General features: G+C 35.8%; 1 protein-coding gene across 4 annotated transcripts in view; it reads left to right on the forward strand.

Annotated features, from left to right (window-relative positions):
- Positions 1-27,831, forward strand: part of LOC136038932 (potassium voltage-gated channel protein Shaker-like) — a 299,836-nt gene that overhangs the window by 156,109 nt on the left and 115,896 nt on the right. The window lies entirely within an intron of this gene.

Here is a 27,831-nt window from a genome sequence, read left to right on the forward strand (position 1 = left end):
CGTTCCAATTGTGTTAATCACGTATATATAACTTGCGCTTATTCTTCCCCTTAAGTTTCATCCCGATCTCTCCACTCTAAGCGTTTTCCAAGATTTCCGGTTTCCAAGATTTCCAGCTTCGCTCTCCAACTCCCCCAATGTCATTGGTTCTGGTCGGGATTTAAAATGAGAGTTCTAAAGCACAAGATCTTTCTAAATATCAGATTTCATTAAGATCTGATTACCCGTTGGTAAGTTAGAAATATCTCTTTTCTAATTTTTCCGAATTACCCCCCCCCCCCTCCAACTCCATCAAAGAGAGTGGATACGGTCCGTTTATGTCAGTCACTTATCTTGGACTTGTTCTTATTCTTCCCACCAAGTTTCATTCTGATCTCTCCGCTGTAAGCGTTTTCCAAGACTTCCGCCCCCCCCCCCAATGAAACTGGATCCAGTTGGGATTTAAAATAACAGATCTGAGGTACGAGGTTCTTCCAAATATGAAATTTCATAAGGATCCGATCATTTCTTCGTAGGTTAAAAATACCTCATTTTTGTAATGTTTTAGAATAAATTCTTCCCCCTAACTCCCCCAAAGAGAGCGGATCCGTTCCGGTTATTTTAATCAAGCATCTAGGACACGTGCTTAGATTTCCCACCAAGTTTCATCCCGATCCCTCCGCTCTAAGCGTTTTCCAAAATTTTAGGTCCCCCCAACTCCCCTCAATTTCACCAGATCCGGTTGGGATTTGAAATAAGAGCTTTGAGACACGATTTCTTTCCAAACATCAAATTTCATTAAGATCTGATTGCTCGTTCGTAAGTTAAAAATACCTTATTTTTCTAATTTTTCAGAATTAACCCTTCCCCCTTAACTCCCCCAAAGAGAGTGGATCCGTTCCAGTTATACCAATCACGTATCTAGGACTTGTGATTATTTTTCCCACTAAGTTTCATGCCAATCCCTCGGCTCTAAGCATTTTTCAAGATTTTAGGCTCCCCCCAACTTCCCCCAATGTTACCGGATACGGTCGGGATTTAAAATAAGAGCTCTGAGACAAGATATCCTTCGAAACATCAAAATTCAATAAGATCCTTCATAAGTTAAAAATACCTCATTTTTCTAATTTGTCAGAATCAACCCTGCCCCCAAATCCCCCCAAGAGAGGGGATCCGTTCCGGTTATGTGACGTATCTAGGACTTATGCTTATTTTTCCCCCCAAGTTTCATCCCGATCCCTCCACACTAAGTGTTTTCCAAGATATTAGGCTCCCCATCCCATCTCCCCCCAATGTCACCAGATCCGGTCAGGATTTTAAATAAGAGCTCTGAGACACGATATCCTTCCCAACATCAAATTTCATTAAGATCCAATCACCCGTTCGTAAGTTAAAAATACCTCCCTTTTTTCTTATTTTTTCGAATTAACCGTCCCCCCACTCCTCCCCCCCCAGATGGTCGAATCGGGGAAAAGACTATTTCTAATTTAATCTGGTCTGGTTCCTGATACGCCTGCCAAATTTCGTTGTCCTAGTTTACCTGGAAGTGCCTAAAGTAGCAAAACCCGGACCGACAGACGGACAGACAGACCAACAGAATTTGCGATCGCTGTGTGTCACTCGGTTAATATCAATTGCCATTACAATTGTGAAAAGGGAAGCTCTTTACTTACAATTTACCACCACAAATTGTTTGACCCAAAAGTCTCTTGAAATTTAACGGGGCTATCCCTCCTCTGTACTTTCCTTTATACACTGTTTCTTGTTTTCAAGTTTAATAATTTCATTATAATTCTAGAATAATTGTCTCTAAAAAGTGTCCCTAATTTTGACTAATTTGACAATACATAAAAACTGAGAAAAGGGAAGTTCTTTACTTAAAATTTACTATTACGAATTGTTTGACCCAAAAGTCTCTTGAAATTTAACGGGGCTAGCTCTCCTCTATACTTTTCTTTATACCCTGTTTCTTATTTTCAAGTTTAATATTTGTATTGTAATTCTAGGATTATTATCTCTAAAAAAGTGTGCCCTTCAAAGACTTCTTTTCGGTGTTAGAGTTTTTTTTGGAGAGGAGAGGGTCTGAAGAGCATCAAAAATGAACATAGGGTCATTTTTCAAGGTGGGTTATCTGGATTTTTTTTTTTTTTAGTGATGCCTCCAATTTGTTTTACTTTTGCGTAGATAAGCATATGAGAGTATTTTTTGTGTTACATTTAAAATATTTCTGAAACACGAGGAGAATTGTAGCCCCTATATTACTAACTTCGTCCAAAAATGTTGCTGTAGTAAGGAGCGACCCGGCTCAATAGTAACCGAAACTCTAAAAAATGGAATTTTGATACCAATAGTTACATCAAAAGAATCGCATTTTAATGCTGATTTTAAATATATAACTATCATCAAGATTAGTTTTACCTATCAAAAGTTATGAGCCTGAGAAAATTTGCCTCATTTTAGAAAACAGGGGAAAACACCCCCTAAAAGCCATACAATCTTAACAATGATCACACCATCAGATTCAGTGTATCAGAAAACCTTAGTGTAGAAGTTTCAAGCTCCTATCTACAAAAATGTGGAATTTCGCATTTTTTGCCAGAAGACAAATCACGGATGCGTGTTTATTTTTTTTTTTTTTTTTTTATGGCACCTGTTTTTTTCCCATGGGTGATCGTTTCGACCCAGTGGTCCTAGAATGTCGCAAGAGGGCTCATTCTAACGGAATTTAAAAGTTCTAGTGCCCTTTTTAAGTGACCAAAAAATTGGATCGCACCTAGGCCCCCTCCCACGCTCATTTTTTCTCCAAAGTCACCGAATCAAAATTCTGAGATAATCATTTTCTTCAAAATAGTCGAAAAACCTAATAGCTATGGGGACGACTTACTCCCCCGCAGTTGCGGTGAGTGGGATTTCAAGTTACAAACTTTGACCTGTGTTTACATATAGTAAAGGTTACTGGGAAGTTCACGGAAGTTTTCAGGGTGATTTTTTTGGCTTTCTAGGGAGAATTGAGGTGGGGGGGTAGGTGGGAGGATCTTTCCATGGAAAAAATTCTTTTTTACTGTTTTAAGAAGTAGAGTTAAGAGAAAGAGTCAAACTTTAGCGTAAAGAGCGGGGCGTTAAGGAGGAATAGCCCCTTTAATATACGGAGTAATTTCTGTTCGTTTTAAGTTTTAATGTCGCTCCTTACTTTCATTTAAAAAATTTGTTTTTTTTATTTAATAACTTGATAAAGAAGACCAAACCAAAGATAACACGAGATATTACTGCCCTACACTACCGTGTTTGAGAGTCCGGTTAAATTCCATTGGTAGTTTATTTAGATGTATTTTTGTAAACCAATTATATTATTCCTTTTCTATGTCAGAAAATGAAGCCAAATATGACTACTATTGGTAACAACTCATCATTGCAGCTCTAAGCCACCCAGCACAGCCTTGCACACTCTTCATCCACCCTAATCTATTCATATTTCGCTGTTTACCACCCCTCCCATTAAGCTCCAATTGACTTCAAATTTCTCCCTATAATATCGTCCCAACCCGATGGTGGTGAGAAGAAGTCATAAGAGAGGGTTTGAGCTAAAGCATTATTGAGCAAAACAACCCTACCTTTTTCATCCTCTGTTGTGTAGCCCCTTGTTGCTAAGTCAAATTTTGAGGCAGTAAAAAGAAGAGGACATTTGATTTTTTTTTATGGCACTTGGTATTAACCAAGTGACATATAGCAATCGCCAATTCTGTCGGTCTGTCTGTCTGTCGGTCCTGGTTTTGCTACTTTAGGCACTTCCAGGTAAGCTAGGACGATGAAATTTAGCAGGCGTATCAAGGACGGGACCAGCTTAAATTAGAAATAATAAATAATTAGAAATAAATTAGACCATCTGGGGGGGGGGAATGGGGGCCGGTTAATTCGGAAAAAATAGAAAAAATGAAGTATTTTTAACTTATGAATGGGTAATGAGATCTTAATGAAATTTGATGTTTGGAATGATATTATGTCTCAGAGCTCTTATTTTAAATCCTGACCGGATCTGATGACATTGGGGGGAGTTGGAGGGGGGAAACCTAAAATCTTGGAAAACACTTAGAGTGTAGGGATTGGGATGAAACTTGATGGGGAAAATAAGCATAAGTCCAATGTAAATGATTGACATAATCGGAACGGATCCGCTCTCTTTGGGGTAGTTGGGGGGGGTAATTCTGAAAAATTAGAAAAAATGAGGTTTTTTTAACTTACGAACGGGTAATCGGATGTCAATGAAATTCGATGTTTAGAAGGATATTGTGTCTTAGAGCTCTTATTTTAAATCCCGACCGGATCTGATGACATTGGGGGGGGGGGGGGGTTGGGAGGGGATAACCTAAAACTTGGAAAACACTTAGAGTGGAGGGATCGGGATGAAACTTGGTGGGAAAAATTAACACAAGTGCTAGATACATGATTGACATAAATGGAACGGATCCGCTCTCTTTGGGATAGTTTGGGGGGGGGGTTATTTCTGAAAAACTAGAAAAAATGAGGTATTTTTAACTTACGAACGGGTGATCGGATCTCAATGAAATTTGATATTTAGAAGGATATCGTGGCTCAGAGCTCTTTTTTTAAAACTCGACCAGATCTGCTGACATAGGAGGGGGAGAGGTGGGAGGGGGTAACATAAAACTTGAAAAACACTTAGAGTGGAGGGATCGGGATGAAACTTGGTGGAAAAAATAATCACGAGTCCTAGATACATGATTGACATAGCCGGAACGGATCCGCTCTCTTTGGGGTAGTTGGGGGATGGGCTAATTCTGAAAAGTTAGAAAAAATGAGGTATTTTTAACTTACGAACGGGTAATCGGATCTCAATGAAATTTGATATTTAGAAGGATATCGTGTCTCAAAGCTCTTATTTTAGATCCTGACTGGATCAGGTGACGATGGGGGAAGTTTGGGGTGGGGGAACCTAAAATCATGGAAAACGCTTAGATTGGAGGGTTTGGGATGAAACTTGGTAGGAAAAATAAGCAGAAGTCTTATATACGTGATTTACATAATTGGAACGGATTCGATCTATTAGGGGGGGGGGGTTAATTCTGAAAAATAAGAAAAAATGACGTATTTTTAACTTACGAAGGAGTGATCGGATCTTCAAGAAACTTCATATTTAGAAGGACCTTGTAACTCAGATCTCTTATTTTAAATCTCAACCGGATCAAGCGTAATTCAGGGGGGGGGCAGTTGGGGGGACCGGAAATCTTAGAAAATACTTAAAGCGGTGAGATCAGGATGAAACTGTATGGTAAGAATAAAAACCTGTCTAAGATACGTGACTGACATAACCGGACCAGATCTGCTCTCTTTGGTGGAATTAGAGGGGGGGGGGGGGTAATTTTGAAAATTGAGGTATTTGTAACTCACGAAAGGGTGACCAGATCTTAATGAAATTTGATATTTAAAAGGATCTTGTGCTTTAAAGTTCTTATTTTAAATTCTGACCAGATCCTGTGACGTTGGGGGGAGTTGGAGGGGGAAACCGGAATTCTTGGAAAATGTGAAAATTGGGGTATTTTATCTTACGCATAGATGATCGGATCTTAATGAAATTTGATTTTTAGAGAGAATTCATGTCTCAGAGCTCTTATTTCAAATCCTGACCAGATCGTTTGACATTGGGGGGAGTTGGAGGGGGAAATCTTGGAAAAACACTTGGAGTGTAGGAATCGGGATGAAGGTTGGTGGATAGAATAAACAAATGTCATTGATACGTGATTGACAGAATCGTACTGGATTTGCTCTCTTTGGGGGAGTTGGGGGAAGGGGTTCAGTGATTTGGCGAGTTTGGTGCATCTGGACGTGCTAGGACGATGAAAATTGATAGGCGTGTCAGGGAGCTGCACAATTTGACTTGATAAAGTCGTTTTCCCAGATTCGACCATCTGGGGGGCTAAAGGGAAAGGAAAAATTAGAAAAAATTAGGTATTTATAACTTACGAGTGGGTGATCGGATCTTAATGAATTTTGATATTTAGAAGGACATCGTGACTCAGAGCTCTTATTTAAAATCCTGACTGGCATTAAGCCTCATATTTTCCTTTTTAAATCAATCTATTGATTCATAGAATTTTGTTAGAGCTCATACCATATGATCTCTTGGCTCTTAGTTCTTCTCGCCTCGTCACAAGTGCCATATGAGCTCTTAGCTCTTGTTTTGTATAAAATTTTAAGCCTGTAAAAGGAATACGTACTCATTTATTCCATTTTTTTGTATATATGCTAACTCTTTGTTTCTCTATGATCAACATGGAAACCTCACGATTCTCAAACATTCTGATTTTATTATTACCATATAGGCCATAAAAACAAATTGTTTTGCCACTATCTTAACCAGTGCACAGGCGGGGGGGGGGATTTGTGCCTATTTTGGAGTCTATAGATTTTAACATTTTCTCCATTATTTCCCATTTACTTTTTTTTTATTTCCTTTTTTGTAATGAATTAAAGAGTTGGGCTTCTTTAGGTACAGTTTTTATTCACTTTATTTTCCTTTTTTTTTGTCTAATGAGCAAATTAGCCCCATACCTTCTAAATTAGATCTCGAACAGATGCCTGATACAACTACTTCAATTAATAACTTTAGTGTTGATAATGCTGCTCATACTCCCTTTCCAAGCGTAGAGGGGTGGCAACTTTGTTTTTTTTTTTGTTTTTTTCATAAAATCTGTAGTTTCTTTGTCTTATCGATGTTTTCGAAGACTTAACCTGTTTATTTTTCGCAAACTGTCGAATTTGTGTTTTTTGAAATTATTTAGCCCTTGCTTGTTCTCAGGGTCGTATCCAGGATTTTTTGTGGGGTGGTTGGAAAGAATTTTTTCAGGGGGAGGGGCGTTACAAAGTAAAACTTTAAAAAACGGACAACAAATTTGTTTATATTCACTTTTGTTACGTTTTTGCGAGTAGAGCAAATATTTAGAGGAAGGGCTCAAAACCCGTGACCCCCCTGGATACGATCTTGCTTGTCCTTAAACCTCTCTGCATCCACCACTAAATATTGGTTTTCCAATACTCTCATCAGCTTTTCTATAAATTTATCCTTGGGAGGCGTGTCGAATGAGCATTTAATATTTTACTTTATGTTTAAAATTACAGACATGCTAACAGAAGCTCTTATTAGCGTGATGACCTTTATTAAAAGAATATAATTAGGATTTTCTGTGATTTGATTAAAATAGAGCAAAAAACACTGGGGCGTATCCTCTTAGTGCATTTCATTTCGTAAAAGGATCGGAATTTTTAGTATTCCTGTGAAAATACACAATAGCTGAGAATATGGAGAGAATAGTCCAGAGTTTTAAGTAAACATACCGCACACATCAGATGTGTTTCTTCCGTTACTCTTGTGTGGCTGGCAATGTTAAAGGGACCAGTTATAAGGGGGATAAATGGCGACTGTGATTGGACTTTATGGATGTGATCCTGATTATAGACCAGCAAGGTATGTTCTCATAACTTTAGCAATGATAAATAATTTTCATGACCATATGGCTTTTTAATTCTAAACAGATTACTAATACAGGGTCCTACAAAAAAAGTGTACTTATAACAATCCTATAAAGTCAAGCTCTAATTACAAAAATAGTACAATTAGCTATGTACATGCCTACGGACGATGTCAAAAACAAAGACTATCTAATTAAAATGGCCCAATATTAATGTATATTCCATGTGTATTACTTTAAGGTATATATTGTTATTGGTGAATTTGAGTTGAGTTTATTGAAAAAAAAAAGAAATATATAATTATTTAACAGAAGTCTACAGTATTTTACATATAATAAAAACAACAAACACTTCAACTTAGTCTACCCCGTAAGGCTCTATGACCAGGAAAAAACAGGGGACAAACAAAAACTAAAAACAAACAAATACGTTTATAATTTTTTCAAATAACACAGTCACATTAAAAACCCAAATACCCCCCCCCCCCCAAAAAAAAAAGAATATCTAAGCTACGCAGGGGAGTAATACATGATTCCACGTTCACAAATGAACAACAAACCAATTCAGGGGACATCAATTTCTCGGAAAACCGGGGAAATATTAATTATTGGCAAGAATTCTTAATTATTTATTAGTCTTTGGTATAGAGTATATGTTGTTTTTTCCATCACTCTTGGTTTTGATGGATTATTGAAAAGCTTCTTTTTTTATGTGACCCTGTATCTAGATTGTTATTGTGTCTACAGGTTGTACATAAGAGACCACCATACTTTTCAGATATTTGCCAAAAATCGTTCGCTGAATTGTTCTTACAGGGAGGGTATGTTAGATGTAAAGAAGGAAATTGGGATTGAACTTACTTCGTACTGCTGATCCCCTCTTTGAAATCCACTTAGAAAACACAGCTCCTAATGGTCTCGCAAGGACCAAACTTTCAACCTTTATCAGGCACGGCTTTTGAGACGTGTAAGCGACGTATTATAAATGCTATAGGCTGTGACAGTATCCAGGAATTTTTTCTTGCAAAGAGATAGTTATTAGGCCTTTCAACTATGCTGAACGAAACAGCTATCTCAGGATTTTGATCAGACGATTTTGGGAAAAAAGCGGTGTAAGAGGAGGCCTAGTTGGCCCCAATTTCGGTAACTTCAAAAGAACACTAGAAGTTTAAATTTCTGTTAGAATGAGCCCCCTCCTGATGCTCTAGCCCTACGGGGTCGATACGATCACCTCTTAGAAAAAAACAAAACAAACACGCTTCCGTGATCGTTTTTCTGGCAAAAAATACAAAATTCCACGTTTTTGAAGATAAGAGCTTCAAACCTCTACACTGGGGTTCTGTGATGAATGGGTTTGTATTATATATATATATATATATATATATATATATATATATATATATATATATATATATATATATATATATATATATATATATATATATATAATATATATATATAATATATATAAATATATATATATATATATATATATATATATATATATATATATATATATATATATATATATATATATATATATATATATATATATATATATATATATATATATATATATATATATATATATATATATATATATATATATATATATATATATATATATCACATAGGTCACACAGCATAGCCAAACACAATCAACCATAAAGAATAATCCATGGACAGGCAGTCATGTCGTCAATAAGTATAAGTCGTCATTTACAAAACAATAGAAAAAAAATATATATATATATATATATATATATATATATATATATATATATATATATATATATATATATATATATATATATATATATATATATATATATATATATATATATATATATATATATATATATATATACATGTATCATGTATATAGAAAATATAGCATATAAATAAAAATAAACAATAACATTATATGTATAAAATAAATATATAGAAAAATATAGAAACTGGCCAACAGAGCTGTACAATCGACAGCCACGACAGAGCTTAGAATGTAATTATGGTAAATAAAAGACAATTTTTTCAACTGAAAGCAAGAAGCAACATTAAAACTTAAAACGAGCAGAAAATATTTCGGATATGAGGGGGGCTGGCCCCTCTTCAACCCTCAGACTTTACGCTAAAATTTTAAAGTTCTTTAAGAATAATTCTCATTCAAATTAAACAGCCCTTATGTTAAAGAAACATTTTTTAAAGAATGGTGAGAAAAAGTAAACTTTAGCGTAAAGAGCGAGGGTTGAAAAAGGGGCAGTCTCCTTTTATATACGGGATAATTTCTGTTTGCTACAAGTTTTAATGTTGCTCCGTACTAGAAAATTTCCTCGGAAAATGTCTTCCCTAAGGAAAATTCCCCTGTGGGAAATCCACTTCCCCTGCAGAAAATTCCCCCTAAGAAAATTTCCGTACATTTCCCAATAGAAACTACTACTAGTCAACAATGGGCAAATTAGGTAACTTGTAGTTTGTTCCCCAGGGACTATGAGGGCCATGTCATCTTCAGAGGCATAGCTATTGGACGCTTCATCTATTCTTAATTAAATAGCCAACTTAAAATTTTGATCAGATGTCATTGAAGAAAAAGGAGCGTGGGAGGGGACGGTCTACCCTCCAATCCTTTTGGTCGCTTAAAAAGGGCATAAGAACTTTTGATTTCTGTTCGAATGAGGCCTCTTCCAATTTTCTAGGACTTTCGGCTCGATACAATCACCCCTGAAAAAAAACACTCATCCTTGATCTTTCTTCTGGCCAAAAATATAAATATCCATATTCTTGTAGATAGATAGGCTACTTTGATATGGTGAATCCCTTGGTGTGATTTTCGTTAAGATTGCTTGACCTTTTGGGGATGTTTTTTGAAGCTTTTGATAGGAAACAACAAACTTCATCAATTCCCTATATTTTAATTCAACATATTAAAATATCTCAAAATCTAACCTATATGTAGTACCAAAGTGTGTTCAGGTGTTAAACATGGAAGTTTTTGCTTCAGCCACACAAAGTTAAGAATGAAAATAGGAAGTTTCTGCTGAAAATAACGTTCTGCTGACGTTCTGCTGAATGTTATTTCTGAAAATAGGAAAATAGGAACGAATAGGAAATTCGGCTTGGAACGTTCTGCTCATATTCCCCGTTCAATCGATGTCACTAATTCTTTACTCATCTATTTTACAAGATTAAAATCTGTTTAGTTTTATGTAAGTGGAGAAGGGTAGCCGAGGAAAGCCCTATCGCTTCAAGGAAAGACCTGCTATCTCACCATTAGCTGAAAATTATTTTTGAAATGTAACACGGTGCAACTAATAAATTGCACAAGAGAAATATTATGGACACAGTTGCCATCCCTATTCTGTCTTTATGGACGAGTTTAAATCTGCTGTGGCACAAGTCGAAGTTTCTGCTTCACTCGTAGAAAAATAAAAAATACTGATGGCTCTGCAATGTATTTTTTTTAGGATGGGGGGGGGGGTGGCATTTTTTTTCAACGAGGGAGAAACATTTTATCATGACCGTTCAGCAAAAACTTCAAACTGTTCTTAGATATAATCTTTTAACTTTGCGAATGGGCTCTGTGTTTGTGTGTGTAAGTCATAGGCAACGCTTTAGTTGTCTTTGTAGTTTTTTTTTCTATTTTTTTTTTATCCCGGTGCTACTTTATATGGAAGGGGCGTAAGGAGAAAATCTGTAGGGGGCTTTTTGGATTTGAAACTGAAAGTTCTAGTGCCATTTTAAAGAGTTAAAATTAGAGGAGGGCAACCAACTCCTTTTCCACTCCCTGTTTTGCTGCCCTCCCCCCAAAGATATCCAATCAAAATTTTTGACACACCCATTTTGCTCGAAATAGTTTAACGGTCAAATAGTCATACCATTGGAGACGTCATAACCACAATAACCCCTGGGGCAAAAGCTGTAAGTTATGCAAGTTGCTCATTGTTTACGTATAGGGTTTGTTGTTTGAGAAAGGGAAGTATTTTTGATCCTGGGTCTCTAAAAAAGCTTAATTTATTAAAATGAAACTTTCAGGAAACGCTGAGAGGGATATTAAACAAAATCATAGCCTACTCTGTACATACTGGTGGTATAAAGGTTAAATCAATTGTGTCTTATGAACCGTTGAGGGTGTTAAGCTATAGCTTTCTGACTTGTTAAGGAAGAGGTTGAAAAGTAATCAGAGGGCAGCCATTTGTGACTTACCCCTCCCCAGTCAACACAAATTGAAATTCGTCATATCCATTTTGTTAAAAATGGCCAACAGGTTCAATAACTATACCTTCGGCGATGATATGACCCACCCAGCTCCGACACAAGGGTTGTAAGCTTTGCAATTTGCCTCATCGTTACATGTAGAATTTATTGTTAGCAGAGGGGAAATGCTTGATTGTGATTGGGACTAAAAAGACCTAAGGTATTAAGGTGAAACTTCAGGGAACGTTGAGGGGGTGGTTAAACTAAATAAAAACACACAATGTGCGCACTGGTTGTCAAAAGGGGTATTAGCAATATCTCAGGAGCAGCTACGTGATAAACATGAAACTTTCAAGGCTAATACAAATACTACTATTGCGAGTGCAGCTCCTACTGAGACTAGCTGTGACTGCGACTACTTGCGACTATGGCTGCAGCTACTAGTGACTACGACTACTAGAGACTGCAACTGCAACTACTTACGACTGTGACTCTTTCAGACAGAGGCTGTAGCTACTTGAGATTGCAATTGTGACTATCGGCGAATGCCATGACTAATGATTGCTACCACGACTAAGATGGAAACTACTTGTGACTTCGACTGTAACTACTTGTGACTGTGAAAGCTTATGACTACTTCTATTACTACTACTACTACCGCTACTGCTACTGATAAAACTGCTACTACTACTACTGCTACCACCACTTCTACTACTACCAATAATACTACTACTGGTACTACTACCACTACTATTACTACTACTAGTACTACTACTACTATTGAGCTAAATCAAAAGAGCTCAACTGCATTAAGTTTGTCAAAAGGACCAACCTGCAATATCGCATTAATGACTATGGTTATTAAGATGAAAATTTCAGGGAATGTTGAACTAAAACAATAGAATGTGTGTGTATTCTGACGCTCAAAAGGCGTTTCTGCAATATATCAGGAATCACTAAGGGTATAACTTGAAATTTTCAGGCAGTATTAGAAAGGGAGGGATGTTGCACCAAAACAAAATATAACAACTGCATCCAGGTTATCAAAGAGTCTTTGTCTATATTGGTCCCAGGAATGGCTATAGTTATTAAGCTAAAAATTTCAGAGAATGCTAGGGGGTTATGTTAAACTAATTGAAAAGAAACTCCTTGTATCCAGGTTGTCAAAACGGCCTATGTTCAGGTTGCCAAAACAGCTTGTGTTCAGGTTGTCAAAATGGTATGTCTTCAATATCTCAGAAATAGTTGTAGGTATTAATTTGAAGCGTTCAAAAAATGTTGAGGAGGTTTCAAACTCAATCAAAATGCACTAAGAGTATGTCGGCTGTCGAAAGAGCGCATCAGCAATGTTTCAGGAACGCCTAGTAGTATTTAGTATCTAGTTGAAACCTCCAGAAAATGTTGGGGAGGGGGTTTTAAACTAAATTAAAAGATATGTGCATCCAGGTTCTCAAAGGCTGTGTATAAAATATCGCAAGAACAGCTAGCGTAATAAGTTCGAAATTTCAGGATATATAGAGGGATGATGAAATGATTAAAAATACATTCCTTCCGCTCAGGTTGTCAGAATGACATATTTTCCATACCACACGTAGCAAATGGTCAGTTCAAAATCACAAATAAAAAAGTTTAAAGACTAAGAAATAAAAAGACTAAATCCGTTGATTTTTGAATTAAAATGGAATAGTTGTGGGCATCAAGTCAGGGCTAATTGTGGAAAAGGCTAAGACAGATAGTCCAATTGACTGAAAAGAAAACCTGGAATTAATTCCCCCCCCCCTTTATTAGGATTGTATAAAAAGGAGGTTAGCTCATTTTTTAATAGATATATCTATCTATTATCCGTCCATGCGTCATTGCTAGGGCAGTAGAACCAAGGTAGATAGTCATAGAGCTAAGATAGTGACAGAACCTGTAGTTTTCCAAGTGTTTGGTTGCCTCTTATATAAATATATATATATATATATATATATATATATATATATATATATATATATATATATCACTTTTTCTCTTAAAATGGACTTAAACTTAAAAGGAACAAATATTAATACAAACAGGATTATGGCTGCTGCCCCCATCCCTGACCGTAAGTCTTTTGAAGACTATTGAGTCATTTGCGCTTTATTGAAATTAAACATATTTTAAATATATTATTATGATTATAACATCGAAAAAAATGCTGTTAAAAGGGAATTACTGAGAATTACAGGAACTGATATTTAGTGTATATTATATTTAGTTTATTTTTATTAGTTATTTCCACCCATGTTGATTATTATATCAGTTTATTTTTTTCCTTTTATTGATGTTTTGAAAGTTAAAGCAATCTATACATGAAATGCATATAAATTTCAATAAGAAACTAATGAGCTTCTAGAAGGTTTACAGCTAGGGGGGAAGGGTAGTCAAACTTGTGTTTGTATTAATTTGGTTCGTTTTAAATTTCAGCTGAGCACGCGTTTCATTTTTTAGTCGTCTTACGATTTATTTATTCATCTATATCAGCATATGCCGTCTTAATCTTTGATATAGTTATTTATTTTAATTTTTGTTCGTTTTAGGTTTCATTTTGTTCTTTGAAAGTAGTTTACGGTTGTTTTATATTATAATTATTATAATACTTCGTTTCGACTGTTATCAAGTTTTAATATGGGCCTTCGTTTTTTATTGAAAAACTTTTTATTCGCTATTTTTTTAACTATCAGTTTAATATAGTATTCTCAGTGTATACACCTTCAGCAGTTTAGTTTAGAGATCGACTAAAAAAAATAAGTATTTTTCAACTGAAAGAATGGAGTAATATTGAAACTTAAAACAAACAAAAAATATTCCTTACATTAGAGGGCTAACCCTGGCTTTACACTTCAGTATAAAAGTTTTTTTTTAAAATACTTTTGATTCAAATTTAACGGCCCTTGTGTTTTTCTAGTCTTTCTTAAGGATTTGCGACAAAAAATAAAAATGAAAAATAAATCCAAATTTACCGTAAAGAGCGAGGATTTAGGAAGGTGCAGGCTCCTCAAATACGGAATAATTTCTGTTCCTTTTAATTTTTAGTGTTGCTGCTTACTTTCAGCTAAAAAAAACTTGTATCTTTTATTTTAGTTATGACCGTTTATTTTCAAATCATTAATTCCAACCCCTCATAATATTCCCTCAAAAAATTCCCTCCAGAAATTTTTTTTCCCATGAATAATTCCCCCAATGGAAAACCTTCCAGTGCCAAAAATTCCCCAAAAATTTATGTATGCTATATTTACCAATAACAAATAGTATATGTCAACAGTGGTCAAATTACGTTACTTACTACAACAACAAAAGAGAGAATAATGAGGACTTTTTTCCCAAGACAGTGAACCAACAAAACCTATTTCAATATTTCGGCCCTATATCTAAGGGCCGTCTTCAGCAAAGGAAAAAATAAAAAACAATAAAACACTTACAATAAAAGTTCTCAGTTAAAAATCCATTTTTTATTTCGATAATAGCTTGAAACACCTGCTATAGGATTTTCTGATATGCTTAATTTGATGGTGTCATTTTCATTAAGATCACCTCACTTTTCCGGGAGTGTTCCTCCTTTTTCTTGAAGACCAGACAACTTTTCTCAGGCTCGTGGCTTTTAATGGGTAAAAATTAAACTTAACGAGTTTTATGTATCTGGAATCAGCATAAGACAAACTAATTCTTTTGATGCATCAATTGTTGCCAAACTTCTGTTTTTTGGTGTTTCGGTTACTATCGGGCTGAGTCACTCCCTACTTGCAGTTTGTTACCATAGATACTTGTGTGGCTAATACTATATATATATATATATATATATATATATATATATATATATATATATATATATATATATATATATACATATGTATGTATATGAATATATATATATATATATATATATATATATATATATATATATATATATATATATATATATATATATATATATATATATATATATATATATATATATATATATATATATATATATATATTTATATGTGTGTGCGTGTGTACGCAACATGATATGAATTTGGGTTTTAAATTTGGATTCAATAGCCGTTTCTTCCCCTTAAATATGCAAAAAGATACATATTTAAAGAAAGACAAGAAGTTTTTATTATCTTGCAGTCTTAACATCACGAACAAAAATAAAAACACTAACCACTAGTCGTGATGTTTCTCTTATTTAATTTCTGACAGAGTAAAAACAGAAAAAAAGGCTTTCTCAGCGTACAAGTCTCAGAGCAGATCAATGCCCGCAAAGATTTGTCATATTCCCCTTCTGGAAAGCGCGCTGTTGTCCCGAGTTTCCCCTGTAGCTAGAACTAAATCATCCCAGTTAGGGAGAGACTTTCTCCTTAGAAAACCTGTGAAAGAAAGGAATATTATGAAATCCTTCTCCTATGTTTCGTACAAAAATTGCGCCAAATTCAAATGATTTAAACGTGCCTATGGTAGACAAAATCAACCAGTAAAGTGCGTGGTGAGAAAAGGGGACTCTCGCCTGTATTCAAGAGGCAGAGTCCCCGTCCAGTTTCAATAGTTAGTATAAAATCAATGTCACCACCTCCACATTTTAGAACTCCTAGCCCCATATCAGCGAAGAGTGTTCAGGTGTGTACACCATCACCTAAGAGGTCTATCTCTGTGGTAACATCTCCAAAAAAGTCAAGACTAGTTTCCTCTTTAGAAGGATCGTTTATTTATGGAAGTCCTAATGTGCAGGCAGGGAGGTGAGATCACAGATTGATTATTATGAATGCTGATTAGAAATTTTCCTGGTTCATATGTGTCTAAGTGATTTGATTTAAGTTCCATTTTTTTAAGCTTTTATTTGTTACAGCCTAAGGATATATTCTCCGTCATGTTTTCTTTTTGAGGTCTTTTTCTCTTCCCCCTTGCAGGCTTTTTGAAAATACTTCAAGTAGTTGTAGTTAAAATATTCTCTGGAATTAGATATTCCTCTGATTAATTACCAAGATCATACCAGAGGCTATTGGGAGCCTTCCTTTTCCTTCACCAGAATTATTTTTTTTGGAGAGGATGGTGGACTATATTCTGACAAAAAGTTGATTTTCTAATTGTGCGAAATGTAAGAAAGGCTCACTTTTGGTATGTTTTCAGAAATACGTTTCAATACCTTCTTTCGTCCCACAACAAAATTAAGCATTTAGGCACGACTTTCACATAATTAAAGCATAGTGTAAAATGCCTCCTAAGTACCTGCGCAATTTAAACAAATCTATTTTTTTTGCTTAGTTCTATTCTCTTATCAAAGAATTCACGGTAACGAACTATAAACGATGAGCGACTCAGATCAATAGTAACCAAAACTCTAAACAAGCAGTTTTGATAACAATTGATGAATCAAAAGAATGAACTGTCTATGCTGATTCAAAATATATAAAATCTCAAATTCAATGTCACCCATCAAAAGCTACGAGCCTAAGAATATTTGCTGTAGTTAGCTGTAGTAACTGTAGTAAGGAGCGACCCAGCTCAATAGTAACCGAACCTCTAAAAAATGGAATTTTGATATTAGTAGTTACATCCAAGGAATCGCATTTTAATGCTGATTTTAAGTATGTTATTTTCATCAAGTTTAGTCTTACCCGTAAAAAGTTATGAGACTGAGAAAATTTGCCTTATTTTAGAAAATAGGGGAAACACCCCCTAAAACTCATAGAATCTTTACAAAAATTACACCATCAGATTCAGCGTATCATAGAACCCTCCTTTAAAAGTTACAAGCTCCTATCTACAAAAATGTGGAATTTTGTATTTTTTGCCAGAAGACGGGTCACGGATGCGCGTTTATTTGTTTTTTTTTTGTTTTTTTTCTTTTTTTTTTTTTTCAGGGGTGATCGTATCGACCAAGTGACCCTAGAATATCGCGAGAGGTAATCTAACGGAAATTAAAAGTACTAGTGCCCTTTTTAAGTGACCAAAAAAAGTCGCTCCTTACTTTCAGTTAAAAAAACTTTTTTTTTATTTAATAATTTAGAAGGAACCACCAACAAAAGTTAACCGATCTAAATGGAAATCACACCATTAGACACAGTATGTCAGAAAACCCTATGTGCAGAGGTTTTAAGATTTTTTTTTACAAGAATGCTGGATTTTGCTTTATCTTGTAGAAGATAAATCAAAGATTTGTGTCTTTTTATTTTTCCCTTCCTGGTGATTCCATTGAAAGAATAGTCATAGACAAAGGGAGGGCTCATTCAAACGAGAGCTAAATGTCCTAGAGCTCTTTTTAATTGACTAATGGGATTTTTACACGGCAAAGTGGTGTTTTTCGGATAGAAAGTCTTAAGAACCGTTCAATTAAATAAGAAGCTGTTTAGAAGCTATAGGAAACTTTAGCATAACGATTGAGGTATTGATGAGGGGTTAGTCCTCTCTTATAGGGATTTACTTCTGTTTTATTTTAACTTTAATGCTGCTCCTTGCTTCCAGAGGAAAAAGTCTGATTTTTTTATTTAATAAGAAGTCTAAAAAGTGACCATTGATGTAACATGTCAATTCATCTTTGCAAATAAAAAGTTCCTTTGGTCACAGTATTACAGCGTTGCCTATAGCAAAGACCATAAGGCTTCAGTGTTTCATTATCATTTATTTTTAATTTATTTTTCCTGAGACCCTCCATATGGAAGGGGTGGTCATATAAACTTTGAAGGGGCCTCATTCAATTGGAAATAGAAAGTTCTAGTGCCTGTTTTAAGCGTCAAAAGTGATCGGTGGGCAACAAATCCCCCTGTTTTTCCCAAATGCATCCGATCGAAATTCTGAGATAGAAATTTTGCTTAAAATAGTCTAGAGATGAGATAACAGTAACTGAAGGGTTGAGACGACCACCCAGAGTCCTGGGTGGTCATATATCACCAGCAAATATACAACATTCTTCGATGTCCCATTGTCTGTGCATATAAATAGATTGTCAGGTTTATCGACTCTTGAACATGAAACATAAAATTGTCCATGGGAAAAACAATCCGTATTCAGATCTATACCTCATTATTCTAATGATTGCCCTTGAGCTTTGTTGATGGTGATTGCAGCCGCAAGTTTTTTGGCATAGACTCTTTGAGCAGCTTCCTCGGCTGTTGCCATTGTAGGTTCTTCAGTCATTTTACAATTAAACATTTTTCCGTCCACGATCTTCTTACAATTAAAAATGTGTCTTTGAACGATTTTCTTAAATACTTTTAATGACGTCATCGTCATAACAAACATGACGACAACTAACTTCATGACGACATGATGACATGACGTCACTCGACAGACCCACAGACAAACAACTTATTTTTATATACTAGCTGTTTCGCGCCACCCCAACACCTAGTTGGTGGGGGCGCTTCGCGCCCCCTAAGCCCCCCCGCGCGCGTAAGTCGTTACGCGCCATATTAGTTACGCGCCATTGTAGTTGTGTCCCTGTGTCCCACCTGTAAATATAGATAAAAGAGAAAAGATTTCTCTTTTCATTATAGATATATATGTTTTTAACTACGTAAAACTTGCGAATATACAACATTCTTCGATGTCCCATTGTCTGTGCATATAAATAGATTGTCAGGTTTACCGACTCTTGAACATGCAACATAAAATTTTTCCATGGGAAAAACAATCCGTATTCAGATCTATACCTCATTATTCTAATGATTGCCCTTGAGCTTTGTTGATGGTGATTGCTAATCGAACATTCCCTGTGCCCCGGTCGTCATTTATATTCCCAGTATCCCGGTCGTCATTTGTGTCCCAGTGTCCCAGTCTGTAATTTCTCTTTGATCGTCCCGTTCGTCATTTATATTCCCTGTGTCCCGGTCGTCATTTGTGTCCCGGTTTCCCGGTCTGTAATTTATCTTTGAGTGTCCCGGTCGTCATTTATGTCTCCCGGTCGTTATTTGTGTCCCAGTGCCCCAGTCTGTAATTTCTCTTTGAGTGTCCCGGTCGTCATTTATATTCCCTGTGTCCCGGCTTTTACTTTTCTTTTTCTCCTTTATTTTTCAGTTTTTTTCCTTTTTTAGTTTTGTTTTATTCCCAGTATCCCGGTCGTCATTTTTGTCCCAGTGTCCCAGTCTGTAATTTCTCTTTGAGCGTCCCGTTCGTCATTTATATTCCCCGTGTCTCGGTTGTCTTTTTGTGTCCCGGTGTCCCGGTATGTAATTTATCTTTGAGTGTCCCTGTCGTCATTTATATCTCCCGGTCGTTATTTGTGTCCCAGTGCCCCAGTCTGTAATTTCTCTTTGAGTGTCCCGGTCGTCATTTTATTCCCTGTGTCCCGGCTTTTAGTTTTCTTTTTCTCCTTTATTTTTCAGTTTTTTTCCTTTTTTTAGTTTTTTTTCTTTTTCAGTTTTTAGTTTTTTTTAGTTTTTTTATTAGTTTTTAGATTTTTTTTTCTTTTTAGTTTTTTTTGTAGTTTTTACCTTTTTTTAGTTTTTTTTAATTTTTTTTCTTTTTTAGTTTTTAGTTTTTTACCTTTTTTTGTTTTTTTTTTTAGTTTTTTAGCTTTTTTAGTTTTTTTAGTATTTTCTTTTTAGTTTTTTTGTAGTTTTTACCTTTTTTAGTTTTTTTCTTCTTTTGTATTAATGCTAAAGCCAAGGTTCAAACCTGGAGCCTCTCGGACCTAGAACCTGAAACATAACGCTTTACCAACTCAGCTACTTCGGCTTGAATACATTCGTTTTGAGCAGCTTCCTCGGGTGTTGTCATTGTAGGTTCTTCAGTCATTTTACAATTAGAAATTTCTCTTTCAACGATCTTTTTACAATTAAAAATTTGTCTTTGAACGATATTCTTAAATACCTGTGTCCCGGTCGTCATTTGTGTCCCGGTATCCCAGTCTGTAATTTCTCTTTGAGTGTCCCGGTCGTCATTTATATTCCCTCTGTCCCGGTCGTCATTGGTGTCCCGGTCTGTAATTTCTCTTTAAGTGTTTTTTCTTTTTAGTTTTTTTTTTGTTTTTTACCTTTTTTCTTTTTTCAGTTTTCTTTTTCTTCTTTATTTTTCAGCGTCACTATGAAATACATATCGCCGAACCTTTGTTTTTTTAACTAAAATCTGGTAGGCATTGATGACCATATCCAAGTCAAAATCCCAAACCCAATCATCATCGCTATCATTTTCAGTTTTGATATGTTTTGACTCTCGCTGTCCTTTGGATTTTCATCTAACTGCGCGGTTTTGCGTTCTTTAGCCGCAAGCCTGTTTTCTTGCTGTTCTTGTGATTCCTCGGCACGCTTTCTTTTCTAACTTTCTCTATCAGCCGCGAGTTTTTTTTACATAGACTCTTTGAGCAGCTTCCTCGGCTGTTGCCATTGTAGGTTCTTCAGTCATTTTACAATTAAACATTTTTCCGTCCACGATCTTCTTACGATTAAAAATTTGTCTTTGAACGATTTTCTTAAATACTTTTAGCCTTCTTTTTTCACTTTCTCTTTTAGCAGCAAGTCTGGTTTCGCGTTGCTCTTGTGATTCCTTGGCACCCTTTCTTTTCTTACTTTCTCTATCAGCAGCAAGTTTTTTTGCATAGACTCTTTGAGCAGCTTCCTCGGCTGTTGACATTGTAGGTTCTTCAGTCATTTTACAATTAAACATTTTTCCGTGAACGAATGTCTTAAATACCTTTAATGACGTCATCGTCATAATGACGACATGACGACCTGATGACATGACGTCACTCGACATACGGACACACAGACAACTTATTTTTATTTTTTTAAACTAAAATTTGGCAGGAATTGATGACCTTATCCAAGTCAAAATCCCAAACCCAATCATCATCGCTATCATTTTCAGTTTTGATATGTTTTGACTCTCGCTGTCCAGGTGGATTTTCATCTAACTGCACGGTTTTGCGTTCTTTAGCCGCAAGCCTGTTTTCTTGCTGTTCTTGTGATTCCTCGGCACGCTTTCTTTTCTTACTTTCTCTATCAGCCGCAAGTTTTTTTTACATAGACTCTTTGAGCAGCCTCCTCGGCTGTTGCAATTGTAGGTTCTTCAGTCATTTTACAATTAAACATTTTTCCGTCCACGATCTTCTTACAATTAAAAATTTGTCTTTGAACGATTTTCTTAAATACTTTTAGCCTTATTTTTTCACTTTCTCTTTTAGCAGGAAGTCTGGTTTCGCGTTGCTCTTGTGATTCCTCGGTACGCTTTCTTTTCTTACTTTCTCTATCAGCAGCAAGTTTTTTGGCATAGACTCTTTGAGCAGCTTCCTCGGCTGTTGACATTGTAGGTTCTTTAGTCATTTTACAATTAAACATTTTTCCATGAACGAATACTTTAAATACCTTTGATGACGTCATCGTCATAAAAACGACATGACGACCTGATGACATGACGTCACTCGACACAAAGACACACAGACAACTTATTTTTATATATAGACTAGCTGTTGGGGTGGCGCTTCGCGCCACCCCAACACCTAGTTGGTGGGGGCGCTTCGCCCCCCAAGCCCCCCCCCGCGCGTAAGTCGTTACGCGCCATATTAGTTACGCGCCATTGTAGTTGTGTCCCTGTGTCCCACCTGTAAATATAGATAAAAGAGAAAAGATTTCTCTTTTCGTTATAGATATGTATGTTTTTAACTACGTAAAACTTGCGAATATACAACATTCTTCCCTGTCCCATTGTCTGTGCATATAAATAGATTGTCAGGTTTACCGACTCTTGAACATGCAACATATAATTGTCCATGGGAAAACAATCCGTATTCAGATCTATACCTCATGATTGTAATGATTGCCCTTGAGCTTTGTTGATGGTGATTGCTAATCGACCATTCCCTGTGTCGCTATCGTCATTTATATATCCCCCTGTGCCCCCCGGTGGTCCCCGTTGTAGTTGTGTCCCTGTGGGTCGTCATTTATATTCCCTGTGCCACGGTCGTCATTTGTGTCCCGGTGTCCCAGTCTGTAATTTCTCTTTGAGTGTCCCGGTCGTCGTTTATATTCCTAGTGTCCCGGTGTCCCGGTCGTCATTCGTGTCCCGGTGTCCCGGTCTGTATATACATTCGTTTTTGAATCGGTCTTTTTTTTAGTTTTTAGTTTTTTAACCTTTTTTTTAGTTTTTTTTTTAGTTATGCCTCATGATTCTAATGATTGCCCTTGAGCTTTGTTGATGGTGATTGCTAATCGAACATTCCCTGTGTCTCGGTCGTCATTTATATTCCCTGTGTACCGGTCGTCATTTGTGTCCCGGTGTCCCGGTCTGTATATACATTCGTTTTTGAATTGGTATATGATGAAATAAATTTTTGTGTTTTTCCCCTTTTTTTCTTTTTGTTTTTTTTTTTGGTTTTTACTTTTTTTTTAGTTTTTTTAGTTTTTTTCTTTTTTCTTTTTAGTTTTTTTTTAGTTTTTACCTTTTAAGTTTTTTTATTTTTATTTTTATTTTTTTTTAGTTTTGTTTTTCTCCTTTATTTTTCAGTTTTTTGCTTTTTTTCTCTTTTTTTCTTTTTTAGTTTTTTTAGTTTTTTAGCTTTTTTAATTTTTTTTTTATCAGTTTTTAGTTTTTTTTCTTTTTAGTTTTTTTGTAGTTTTTACCTTTTTTTTAGTTTTTTTTAGTTTTTTTTTTTACTTATGTCCTGGTCGTTATTTATATTCCCTGTGTCCCGGTCGTCATTTGTGTCCCGGTGCTCTGTTGATGGTGATTGCTAATCGAACATTCCTTGTGTCCCGGTCGTCATTTATATTCCCTATGTCCCGGTGTCCCGGTCGTCATTTGTGTCCCGATGTCCCGGTCTGTAATTTCGTCAGTCGACAAACATGACGTCAGTCGACACACAAACATGACGCCACTCGACACACACACACACAGACAACTTATTTTTATATATATAGATATAGATTTAATATATAGAGGTGGTAGTTTCATATACAGAAGTGGTAATTTAATATATAGAAGGCATATAATGCCTTCTGCGCGGCCTGCTTTCCACAATTCTTTGGCGTAGTTTCCTAAAATTTGTTTTTAGAGTATTATAATATCATCATGCTTTGGCATATTTCATTACGATTAAACTAACTTCCCTTCTTGAGTGAGTTCTGTTTAACAGACATGTACCCATAACAAAATTAATTGCTGAAAGCTCATGAGTTCAAGGTTTTATTTCACTGTAATTTTTACAGTGTAATAAGGGTTAGAAAACTGGTTAGTCCTTTTCAAGAAAGGCATGGTTAAGGGGGATATGCTGAAATATACTGTAGTTCAATCCGATACATTGAAGGAAAGCCGCATGAGGTAGTGGCCAAAGGAATTATGTAATGCTTTTTTAAAGTTGTAGAGAGACAAATGAGGTCTCGTATGAAAGAAAGTAGTGCCTCACACGTACTTATTGCACAATTAACATTGAATGCGGCACTTTTGAGTGTCAAATGAAATTGACAAATGTCATTTCTGGTGCTATTTATAATATAGAAAGGAACATAAACTGCCTAGTCCTTTTTAAGAAAGGTATTAATAAGAAGAATTGCCAGAATAGATATACATTACAATTGGAGCTACAGATTCTGAAACGGATGAGGTATTGGCACATCAAAACAAGGCTTGACATTTTTTTTTATATTTTATGTCTTAGGTCGCATGATAGAGCCAATTGCATTTGTTTGTTTTTCTGACGTCGGTTGTGTCATTATTTAGAGCCAATCACTATTCTGGCGAATAAATCAGAAATAGAAACAAGCCACCCCACTCTTTTTACCTGTTTTTTCCATGAAAAAAATTGAGCCTGCAGATATAAAACAACACATGTCTTTTTTTGTGTGGCAAATTATGAACAAGTCCATTCCATTGACTTTTATTGTTATTTCTTTAACCTTCTGTTTTAAATATATATTTACTAAAATCTTCCAACTAACTTTTCTTTTTACTTTCTTTACAGCCTGTTTCCAATCTCCGTGTAGTTCTTCACCAAGTAAAATCTCTCGTAACTCGTATCTTTGTTTTATTATTAAGTTGCAATTGCCTTTGCAAAATATTTTTGCTTGCAATTGCATTCAAAATAAATTGTATTTTTGGGTCATTATAAATTCCCCCCCTCCTCTACCAAAAAACATGTATTTTTGTCAAATGTTCTTTTCTTTCGATTTATCTTGTAACAAAATAAAATTGAAAAACGATTAAAAAATCAGCTTCTTAATAGAAAGTAAACATCCATATTAAAATAAAAAAACAGAATGGGCAATAATTTAAGCCTAAAAGTAACATTCATTGTTATGAATCAATTTATGAAATACAAATCGAACAGAAATTAGAAAGAATAATAACATCAAAGGTAAAAAAAGAATAACAGACGCTGTTATGGATGTTACTAAAGTGGGTCTTTTTGTGTGAAACTGCACAAGTCTGATCATTGAATGACACAATTTTATTCATGAATCCTCAAATTGCTCCCACAAGATCACAAAGAGACCCAAATTGTAACCCTTGTTGAATCAATTAAATACATGCAGCAATCCCAAAGTCAAAACCTCATCCCAGTGTCCAACAGATCCATTGTCTTTATTAGTGGGCCAAGGGATTCTGGATGTTAGTACTAAATTTACAAAAGATGCTACAAGTTCTAAGCCATTTTATTAGTTAAACTGGTCGTTTAACGGTCGAACGAGACCTGCTAGGCATACAATACCGTTTTTTGCAGATTATCGTTTGGGTTCCGTATTCAACACGGGCAAATGTCTTCTCAGAAACCATGTCTAACCTCGCTATTCTGTTGCGTTACTTGGGAACCCGGGCCCAATACGCTCGGAACCATGTGAAGATGATTGAAAGTTTGGCTTGGTTGAACACAGAGAAACTGAAAATGATTTTTGTCAAACTTGCTCAAAACAAGCTTCAAACCGAGTGCCTGAAAACAGAACTATAGTTTTTTCTTATGTGCATGGTTGTGTTAGTTTCCTCTTAACTGCTTTAAACAAAAAAATTTAACATAACTGTCCTTGGTATTTTTGCTAGATAATTCTAGATATTTCATTTAAGGCAGCCAGTCATTATCAACTGGATTATTTTTAACAGGGGACATAGGAGCAAGCACAGATCCAGAGCCTTAATTTGAGAGGGGTGGCAGTGCCGAAAGGAGAAAGTGTAATATCCAATCTCTAAAATGTTGTTTAAAATAATTTAATTAAGGCTTTGCTATCGACGTAAAGCTACGCAACAGGGGGTCAAGTGGCTCACTTTGCCACTTTCCCCAGGCATTGGGGAAACTTTGTCGAAGATGTGATCGCCATTAAACGTCGATATTCGTTGGCCAATCAGAGGAGACCCTAGTCAAAGGGAAGATTACGCACTCGTTGCCTGTTGCATTTGGCGACTTGTCAATATTTTCGATTGCTCTTTGATACCATCACAGTGTTGTAAATTTGCAATATAAGATGAATGGATGATCTAAGCGTCTGGACACCAACGTGAAGAAAACGGCTTCTATAGAAAAGGACAAAAGAAAATTATAGAAATAACCTCTCTCAGAAAATAATGTTCGAGAACGCATCCATTGTTTAAATCACGATGTTTGAGGATGAGAAGATTATTTCTAATGTGATTACCGGTACTTTTGGCAAAGGTACGTAGAAGCAAAGAAAAAGGGCAAGTAATAAAAAAAGGTTTGTCAGTTGGCTGGGGAAAAAGGCAAGCTTTGCTGAGGCTGCAAAACTTATCCCAATCAAGGTGAAAAGCAGACGCGGCAAACGATCGGAAGAAGATAAACGGTTCGTTTTGTTGCAGTGGACAACAAACTCTTGAGCAAGTTTAACTTTTTGTCCAAAATATTTCTCTATGAGACTAGAAGTGAACTTAACCAGGTTTAAAATTTGATATCAAGAAAATAAAGGTCAAATGTGTAAAGGGGTCATAAACGGTGCCGGTTCGGACCTTAAGGTCTAGTGCCGCATCCTTTTTTTAATGGTCTTAGTATAACTAGCCTTAGCAGCAGGAAATACATCTTCTGAAGAATATTACTGCATAAAGAACCTCGTTGAGGTACGCCAGAAAGGATATTTATTATACCTTATTATCCCTAGTTATTATCCCTCTGGCTATCCAGAAAGGATAGCCTTATGGTCCCTTGAAGCAGGTTCCATATGTGAGAAAAACTAAGTATAACCAAATCTCAGGTCAAGGGAGATGTGAAATATACTCACTTAATTCTTGTCATAGACTTGGTTGAAGAAATTGAGAAGCAAAATTTCCGACTCCCGAGGACCTGAGTCGACACATGATTCTTGAATCTCTTTAGAGTAGGATGCAAAGCCATTCGGAATAAAGAAAGATAGAACCTTGACCCTTATAATAAATGTCAAGCCGGTATCTTCATCACAACTCTAAGCTATTTCAGTGCCACCAAATGAGGCAGACATTACATAGCTGGCAGGTGAATTGGTATTCTGTGTCAGGGTACTTCATATAATGCAGTGTGGCTGCTAGCAACGAGGCAAACATTTATAGCTGGTGAAGGACTCTTGATTTTTTTTCAAGTTTAGCGATGGAAATGAAATCATTCCAACTGGACGTATATATTACGTACACTTCATTTGTGTCGCTCTCTCCGGGGAGCAGTTATAAGTGATGCCAACCTTTGCAAGCCACAGCACTGTCATTGTCCAACCTTCTTGTCTTGGGTCCGCACTAGCTAACAGCACAGAAACGTTTCTGTCTTGCTTTTATAACACATACAGTCTTTGAACAATTTTATTGTGTTGATATGTATCATCGTTTTTATTTCAGAATACGGTCGATTTCAGTCCTAAGTATTTCTCATATATAGTTCTCAATTGCAAAATTTAGGAACGATTTATAAAAATTTCGTTTGGGGTGAGGAAAGTCACCCCCATCGCCTCCCTTGGATTCTTGCGCGCATAGGAGCTATCCATTTGTTATAAATTAATGATAGGAGATTGAACTACGAATGCCCACTCTTAAGAAATAATAGCTTCTGAAGGCACCAACAGCCTGTAAAATATGGCTATGGTAACACTTAGTTTGTTAAGTGATAGGCACTTTTCTGGATTTCAAAATCTTGCCATATTTTCATTCCTTCTTTCAAAAGCCAAAACCCATTTTTATCCATTTGTAAAAAATAAATAAAAAGTTTCACAGGAGAACCTATTTGGTTTTAGGTACACAAAAAAAGGTATTCAAATGCAATTTAGGTATTTTCTAA

The sequence above is a fragment of the Artemia franciscana genome, chromosome 18 (assembly GCF_032884065.1).
Source record: "Artemia franciscana chromosome 18, ASM3288406v1, whole genome shotgun sequence".
NCBI classification, from domain to species: domain Eukaryota; kingdom Metazoa; phylum Arthropoda; class Branchiopoda; order Anostraca; family Artemiidae; genus Artemia; species Artemia franciscana.